The sequence below is a fragment of the Struthio camelus genome, chromosome 2 (assembly GCF_040807025.1).
Source record: "Struthio camelus isolate bStrCam1 chromosome 2, bStrCam1.hap1, whole genome shotgun sequence".
NCBI lineage: Eukaryota > Metazoa > Chordata > Aves > Struthioniformes > Struthionidae > Struthio > Struthio camelus.
This window is the reverse complement of record NC_090943.1, coordinates 95502317-95511725: the sequence shown is the minus strand read 5'-3', so window position 1 is coordinate 95511725 and position 9409 is coordinate 95502317. Positions and strand designations below refer to the sequence as shown.

Sequence of the window (9409 nt, the reverse complement as noted above, 5' to 3'; positions counted from 1 at the left end):
AATGCAAGTCTGTGGAGTTACACCACCAGAGAGTTTGACCCAAAAGCCCTAAAAAGCTGAAGTTTATAAAAGACCCACAGCTGTGTTGAGACTTCTTGTCTTTCACTCTCTAGAACTGAAAATAAATGTAAGAAACAGAAGTGCTCTAATTAGATATTTGGCTTTAAAAATCCGGAAGATAGCCAGCTAATGTCTAAGCACTTTTTTGTTCTTGGGAGTTAGACTAACAAAGATATCATAATTACAGTCATACTACATGCAGATGAAGTGCACAACATATACTGGTAAATCAAGTTTAAGGATTGAAATCAGCTCCCAATACGCTGTTTCAATTTCAATCTTTAACAAATACCTTTTATTGTAAGCCATTCAATAACTACGAATTTAGACTGCGACTTCCAAACGCCTCTAACCAAGCTGCATGCTGAACACGAAAACTCTGGGCAGGGCCTGTGCTCCAGTCCACAGAGTTTCATTATCACCCATCTCCATCTATATAGGTGCCTACAACGCAGACAAGGCAGGTACCATTCAGGATATGCGGCTGTACGCACTTTACCTGCTGTCTCAGTTACCATTAGCAACACCGATTACCTGCAAGCTCCTGCTGCTGCACCCTCAGCTCTCCTCACTCCTTCTATATGCAACAAATCTGGGCCCCATCTCTTTTTGCGACCCTGCTTACTTCAAGCCCACTGAAGTCTGTGTGTTCAAATACTTACAAGGCTGAGGAACGATGAGAGGAGGAGCCAGCAACTTAAGAGGGCTTGGGGCAGATGCCCCATATTGTCACATGCATCCATTCACTCTCCATCATACACTAATCTTCCCCTGGCCTGTTGTCCTTGCTCAATCACCTTCTCATCGTGCAACACCTACTGTTCTTTAGCTAGAAGAAAGAAAGGAAAAGGAACAGATTCCTGTGAGGTGCCCAAAATAAGGTAACTTGACAGTTGCTTCACAAATCTGCTACTGTGTAAGGCCCATCCAGAGGAGGCCGTTCACCACATTTCTCTCACCACAGTGTAGCTCCTTCCCCAACTCCTATTCTGTGTTCTGAAGGGGGCTTCGTCCTTCCTCAAACTTTTAACTTGGGACTGTGCTCCGTCTCCTCAAAGTTGACTTGATCCTCTTCATGAATTACAGCAAAATGCTATTTCCACTTGAGTGTTATAGCCTGAACCCTACTCTCTTAGATGAAGGGTACCTTAAAAGCAAACCCAAGTGGAGTAGGATTGCTGTTCCTTTTCAGGTCGTGTTTCATTCAGTAGCTCAGTGGTTTCAGCACGCACATGGGACATGGGGAACCCACAACACATTTCCTTTTTTCAGAGGGAATGCAACCACCTCTCCCACTCCTCACAGTTGTGCATGGACCACATGCTACTAGAGACTCCCCACGTTGCACAGACAGCTTCAAGATTCACCAGTGCAGAGAGAAACAGGCCAAGAGCAAGCATGACTACCTTGCCTGAAGCTCAGAGGGAAACACTTGCATTTCAGTCCTTCCAACAAGGACCAGTGATTGATTCTTTACAGAAATTAAGACTCAAGTGAAAGAGCTAAGTAAGCCTTGGAAGAGGGACCACAGGCTGCTCTGCTGAACACAAATTTTTCACAGGTAGAAGCACATAACAGCAGGAGTGCAAAGTCCCTCCATTCCAGTGAGCTGTTTATCCCCAAAATTAGGCCATTCCTTACAAAATATATAGATTTGAACCCCTGCTGCATACATATCGAATCTCCATCTCCCATATTCTAGACAGGTGCTCTAAACGTTTATCTATTGGATAAGCAGGGACATCAGCAATACCAACTTCTCCATCTCAGGGTTTTAAAACAAGGCAGATATCACCTTGGCATTTGACCGAGAGCTTGCTCCAATAGAATTGTCCTATTTTGTGGATTCCTGCAGGGCTCAGTGCCAAATATATTTATGCCTTTAAAAGCAAGCCACTTCTATGGTTATTCAGAAGCTGAATTCTACATGCCTCAGATCTCTGTTAACAAAAATCTGTGCTCTTGATTTAGGTAACTCCGGAATTAAGTGGCAGCTGAGAAAAAGTTGTGAGGCTTCAGCTTCAGACTCAGGTGGGGCGTAGGTATACAAGTATTTTCTGACTTGGTTTTCTGACTTATACAATGTCTTCATATACACTGTTATTTTGTAGGCAAATCTTATAAATGCAATGATATTTTCAACCATAAATTACTTCCTATTCAGATCCAAATACTCTTCAAGGTCTTTCAAGAGCTCCTGATGATTCTGAAGAGAGTTGTTAACTTGCAATACATTTACAATTATTGTTATTAAAATATAAGTAATTTGAAAAAAAAAAGCCCTAGAGTAAATGGCACTGGTTTTGTAAGAGTGATTATTTTACTCAGAGGTAGAAGCCAGAATGATAAGTGCATTAAAAGTTCATGGTAATTTACTTTCTCATCTCTGGAGATGCTTCTGTAACTATTACTAAAACTTTATCAGGAAGTCACAGCAGATACCCTATACATCTTACAGAAATAATTCTTGAAGGATAATTTAGGCTCCCTCTCTGGTGGGCAAAGCATTTGGTGTCACAGCAGAATGTGCTATATGGTACTTCTCTACAAATATATTCAGGAAAAGTATATCTCTAAATACAGATGTGATAATATTCCTGTTATAACATCTACAAGGACAGTTCACTAATGGCTTGTTCCATACCATACCTGTTACATTGATCACCAACAGATATTTACTGATATGAACAAAAAAAAAGTGCAGTCATAACTATGTATTGGAATCATGCTGATAAAAAACAGCACATCTCTGAAATACGGAGGCAGCAATCTTAGTGGACATTAAAATGAAGATGTTTCTTACGGCATCATGGAGGAAGATAACATTGCTATGCCTTCAAAGGGAAAGCGTGACATCATTTGCAAAGTCAGATGCAAATATATCCCAATATCTGGGACCAAAAAAAAAAAAAATATTCCACCTCTTAGTTTTTCCCCCTGCGACCTTAAATGTTTTCTCACCACGCTGGCAAACTGTCTCCAAATGGACCAGCTCTCTTCTTCTGTAGTCCCCTGCAGGGACTGACTTGGAACAATAAAAGGTTATTGGGCCAGATGGTCTTTTTCACCATCACCCCCATAGCCATGGGGCTCCTGAAACGAGACACCCATGGCAGCACCCTTGCAATTGATGCCTCACATTCCCCAGCAGAGATTTCATTTAAGATTTTTCTCCAGAACAGCTTGTACAATAAATAGCTCTTAGCATATACAATTTGCAAAGTTGCCAGTTTACCATGAATAGAGCTATTTGTAGTCTAGTCATATCATAGAATCTTGTTAAAAAACAACACAAAGAGGCTGCTCACTTTTCAGTTATGGTGCTTTTGAATTAATTTGAATCCAGATTGCCTCATGAGTATTGTTTGTTCCAATATGAAACAGTTTATGGTGATAAATTGCAGCAGCATCACTTGAGAGTTGCCTGGTACAGTATACTAGAGTAAAAGTTGAGTCAGCTTTCATACAGAGTATATACTGTACCAAGAGCACGCACAGATTTTTGTGGTTTGGAAGCTAGATGCTGAAAAGAAAGTCAGTCAAATCAGAGCGGCTCATGGCACGTGCAGGTGTTGGGTATTGCCAGGGCTTGTAGGGGTGAAAGCAACCAAAACAAGTAGTGAAAATCTAGCAATCTGTCTCCTGTCTGAGCTGTTTTCTAGCATCAGACAGGCATTTCCTTTTGAGTATTGAATATTGATCTACAGGGACTGACACCAGGTTGTTCCAGCCATGCTTTCAGCGTCGAGCCATTTAATGCACAAAATTCTTCATCTAGCTCTAAGTTTAGTGTTACAACAGATGTTAGAGTCAACTCTCATTAGTAAGATTTCATTAATCTGCAGAACAATGACAAAACATTTCAGCACCCTCTCAGTCATAACCATAATTAAGACTAAGTAGAATACTGCATGATGTACCATCCTGCACATGTACGCTCTTGTGTGAATAGCAAAGGGCTGGATTCAGAGAGCAAGAGCAAGCATTTGCCGTTCTCATTGAATCCATCAGGGCTCACAGAAGTCCTGACCTTCTGCTGGACCTTAACCATTCTACCATGCAAGATTTTCTGTAGTCACTGAGAGGAAATAGCAGTGATTCTCTTTACATCAAAGAACATGCTGGTATCTACAGCCTTATGACAGGTATTTAAGGAATTGCCCTATACTGCCAAACCCAGGCATGTACCAGAAAAGTCACAGCTGATACTTCACACTTACATTTTTTCTCCCTGTTTAATGAAATTAATGAATTTGATGCGGCACTAGGCCAAATTAATCTCTAGTGTCCTTCCATCAGAAGCAACTGAGTTAAACAGGAATTAATTGAGGCCTGTGCAATTATTTCTTAATTAACCCTGAAGGGTTGGGATTAACCCTGCTGTTAGGGTTAAAGACAAGTGTGTTTGTCATGGGAACTCCCGTACTTCTGGCATCACAAAGTTAACACTGACCCAAATGCCTGTGCCAAAACATATCTGAGAAAATGAAGTAAATTCCTCTTGCCTCCCCTTGACTTCAGCTTTTTGCAAGGTTCTGCAGGTTGCTTCTGTTCAAAGGCAAAATCAGCAGTGGAATCAGGAACTCCTTTTCTGCAGTCTCAGTTGTTAACATAAAGCCTTGAATACATGCACAGCAGGAAGACAGACAGCAGGAAATAGCCCTTTCCCTTCCAGCTCCAAGTGTCCTCTCAGCCAGCACCCTACTTGAAAGTTTGCTATGGGCTTTTCTTAAGGTTATGATGGTGCTTCACTGCCTGGCTAGGTTTCCTAGCTGCACTTTCTCTCAGTTTTTCCAAGTATGTCTGCATTGCAGTCCAAGTTTGTAAGCTGACATGCTTGCATCAGCTAGGGTAACAGTTGTAGTTTAGCTGTAGTAACAGCGCTCAGCAGACCCTAGCCCACATTTCTACCTGCCAGCAGAAGTTACTACATGCTAAAATCTAAACTGCTGTAACTGCTACCATGCAACCTAATCTTAAGTATCCGCAGACTCCGACATACATTTTTACTGCTCCTCTCTCCTCCCATGCGCACAAAGACATAAGGAAATCATTCCTTCTCCTGCCTAGCTTGTATTCAGAGCCTCAAGAAATAGCCTTCAACCTTACGGGCCATGCACTAGCCTGCGTTACAGACAGTTGGATCCTTGGGCAGTGCCTGGCTTTCTCTTGGGCCACCAATCGTGAAATGGGAAGTGTCCAATTGTCCATCATTTGTTCTGAATGCAAAGCAGCTGTCGTAGCAGAGTTTCAAAAAAACAGCATTACTGGCCAATACTCAGCATAACCCCTTTCATAGATTGCCACAGAAAGCTGTATTTCTCATTCTTACATACTTCCTATGAAGTATGACTTCAAAAGTGGATTTCAAACAACATTTAATGAAACAGAAATTTAAAGGGAGACTCAGTTGTATTAAACAAGCACACACCGTGGTTGTCCTACAGTTTGGTATTGTGAAGCTCTGCAAATGGAGAAAAAAATACACAGCGTTTCTGTGAAGAAATAGAAAAAAATGCGTCTCTCACCCTGCCCTTCCGTGAGGCATCTCATCATTGTCTTAAACATTCAACACAAACAAAAAAGCAACCTCCAGAAGTGCATCTTCCTATAGATCCAAGAATGAGACGTCAGAAATGAATTATAGTTCTTGCAGGAGCTTATCCAGCCATTGTCTCTTTAACTGAACACCACTCTGTTTCAAACTAGACGCACAGGCTAAATTAATCTGGTTTATTTGTTGTAGAACACCTAAGGTGACCATGGGGGTTTCCTTAAAGTGGGACTGGAGGTACCTCTTTCCCCTGAGTTCAGCCTGCCACAGAGCTGCTGCCTTAAAATTGTCTGTAAGCTATGAAGATACCCAGGAAAACTGAATTTGTGCTAAACCACATGAAAGCAGGCCAAGAAAAAACTTGGTACGGATTTGATCGCAGACAAGGGGAGGGAAGGGGGAGACAAACCAATCCTTCCAGTCCGGCCTCACTCTACTTCAGCTTTTAAAGTTATAGCAATATCAAGCAAACATATTTCCATGTTTTCCCAGGAGGAAGACTAGTAGCTATAGCCTGCCTGACTCTTATTTAATTACATCTCTAAACACAGGAGCACAGTTTAGCTCAAAGGTTTGTTACAGCATCCTGCAACAGTTGGTGAAACTGCTCAGTTCAGAGTTCTCACCGACCCAGATTCGACTGCAGTTTTAGAGCAACAATTTTAAGTGTAATTTTTAGATATATTAACACCTATAGAAAACTAACATAACTTGACAAAATCCTTTAGTGCAGCTGAACTGCTATCAGCATGTAAAGGATATCAAGAATACATTATCACATTAACTCTGGGTCATGCCAGACTCTTTTCAGACTTCAGTGGAAATAGTTTTTCATTATAGAAAGCCACTACAGCATGATTAAAATGCACTACACAACTTACCGTCTTAGCAAAGATGTATGGGTACATGACGTCTGGAAAATACTAAGGAGGTTTTTCCTCAACATTTGTAATAATCCAGAGTAATTACTGGCATGTGATAATTTCAAGCCAGACTGACAAGCACTTAAATAACTTCACTTATTACGAATGCACAACATGTCACAGAAAAATATAAAGTACATTTTGCATTTGCTTGCAGAAGTAACCTATAAACCATATCAATATTAGTAGTAAATATACTCTTTTGCTGTTACGAATTTTGTACAAATCACCCACAAGTCAGAGGCAGAATTTTGCCGGCGAAATCAATGAAGACTGCATGCACCAGCAGGAGGTGGAAAATTTGCAATGTCTGCATTGCAAAACTGTTGATAATAACAAAGCTGGTATATTTTATGTTTTGGAATAAGCAAAGTGAAAAATAAACTGGATTTTTCTCTCCAAAGAGAGGGAATATATATGCATATATACACATACACACAAAGCTTCCAATCCACTGGAGCCTTCATTTGAGAAAGGCATAGTTTCTCTTCTGAAACTACTTTTAGGAAGGAGGTAATGAATTCAATTCATTGAGAGATTTAAAATGTAAACAAAGGTGAACCATCTTTGTTCTCTTGAAATATTCTATTAGGTTCGTACATGCACCTTGAGGTGCCTGGGTTTTTTTGTTTTTTAAACTAGTGCTTGCCCTGGCCCAGGATTATACAGACCATGAGTTTAAACACCTTTGTACTGTTCCTAGCCTTCCTTTGCCTTTACAGCTTCAGCCCTTTCTAAGCCCTCTTCTTCCTTGGCAGACCTGCACCACTGCATTCATCCCTTTCTGCAAAAGGTATTAAAGAACCAGAACCACTGAATAAAAAATACACTGAGCCAATGATGACAATATATAATTTTCTATAGTAGCATCTGCACATTTTTTCCATGACTACTGCTTCTAGGATTGTTCCACAAAGGTGCTGGGGAAGAAATCAAGCTTTAGAATTAGAATTTCTCCTTGTCAGCTTCCTCCACCCTTGGATGGTCACGCTGAGATTCCTGCCAGCCACAGAAGCAGAGAAAGCTTCACAATAATGCAGACACTTGACTTCCTTGGAGTTTTGACTTGCACTAGAAGGCAAGAAAAGCTTGACCAGGGACACTTAAATACAGTTTACGGTAAGGAAAAGATATAGAAGAAAATAAAATTCAGAGCAATCAAATATAGAAACTGTTTAGCTGGATCAGTCTGCTGTTTGGTAACCCACCTTTCACAGGCTGTGTCACCAGGATAGTGTTCTGACAAAGAAAAACCAAAAGATGCTTACAGAGTGAAAGAGGGGATGCCACATACAGAAATGAAACACTAAATAACTATTTTCAGACTAGAGCTGCATGGGTATATGAAATTTAAAGGACTAGCCCAGGAGAGGTATATTAGACTGGGGGGTGGGGAAGAGGGAAGGAGAAATCACTAAAAGCCAAAGACCAAACATAGACAAGAAGTCATGAAAACACTCCTTTTCCTGAAATAATTGGCCTTGTATATTGTAAGCATCTTATATGAAACTAACTGATGAAGTAAATTTCTTCCTTAGGCATACATCAGTTCACAATTCATCCTACGGTCAGTTTGAAGCAGGGATAAGAATTAAAGTTTTTTTCATCTCTTAGGACAGCAGCAGGCTACAACATTGTTACAGGCATCCTTTAGGAGAAGCACAGGGAGAAAGGGGTAAAGGTGTATGACTTATTTTTATTTCATATAAAATATAAACCATGGCTAACAGGACATAAAGAACAATGCTCCAGCCCGGCGTTTGTACTCATTGCTAAAATGGTATTTTTTCCAAATGGAGCAGATAACAGCCAGGAGTGTCATCCCAATCCCAGAGTCCCCTGATGGGTAAGGGAGTACTCAGGAGAGATACAGGTTTAAAGGAGGATGAACCAAAAATTGTGTTTCATGCATCATCCCTGCATGCTCTCAGCCTGTGTGTAACACAAGGACGGCAGGATTGTGCTTCTCCTCCAGTAACCACCTTCCAAAAAGCAAGAGAATACATTCCAGATTATACACCCTGGATCCCAAAATTGTTCGAAAACAACCATCATGATTCATGTGCAGAATGTGTGTTCTCCATAATACACTAAAAAGCATGAACTGCCTCATTGCTGCCACAATGCTTTCAGCACATGAACTTTCTTCTCCTACTTGAGTCAGCGCTTTTTATGGTGCTCTTACACTATCACCCATTCAACAAACATTACACATGAAATAATTTTAAGGTACTTTAAGGCAGTTAAATAACAAATTTGGTCAGAAAAGTTTAACATGGGGAAATGAACCACGCTGCATAAGTACATATCATGGTCATAGTAAAAATTAAACATGCGACCTCAGCACCAATCCTCCATTGCCTTTTACCAATCAAGAGAGGGAGGACGGCAGGAAATCCTTAGACTAAGCTACTACACTCCCCAGCACAAGCATTAAGGAGAGACTATCTCATACAATAAGCTGACACATTCCATTAACTGAGGCAGGATATTTGCAATTTTTTCTGAAGTGAATCTTTGCTCAAATCTTTCCTTTAATTTTTAGCTACCCTGCCATGCTGCTGGCCCACGGTGTCCATGTAATTAACAGCAGCTGAAATCACCATCATGCTCTAACATGGAGACTCAGTGAGATGCATATAATACTAATGGGTTTCAAACAAAATTGAGGGAGAATTTCAGACTAAGATGAGGGAAAACTAACAGCACTGAGGCAAGCAGCAAATTTAATCATGTAAAACCTATATTCATTTATTAAGCAGCTTCTCATCTGAGTCCTGCAGCAAAAAATACACAGTTAACATCACTCAAAGTAAAATCTACAAATTATACAGCTCTGAAATAATAACAATAATAAAGCAAGAGACATAAA

The 9409-nt window shown here is 40.5% G+C and overlaps 1 long non-coding RNA gene across 1 annotated transcript in view; it reads right to left on the bottom strand.

Moving 5' to 3' along the window:
• Nucleotides 1-631: 631 nt before the first annotated feature.
• LOC104153058 (uncharacterized) overlaps nt 632-9409 on the bottom strand; it is a 184512-nt gene continuing 175734 nt past the window's right edge. The window contains exon 11 of the long non-coding RNA XR_011139028.1: nt 632-889. This is a non-coding gene — a long non-coding RNA (uncharacterized lncRNA). The remainder of the gene's footprint in view (nt 890-9409) is intronic.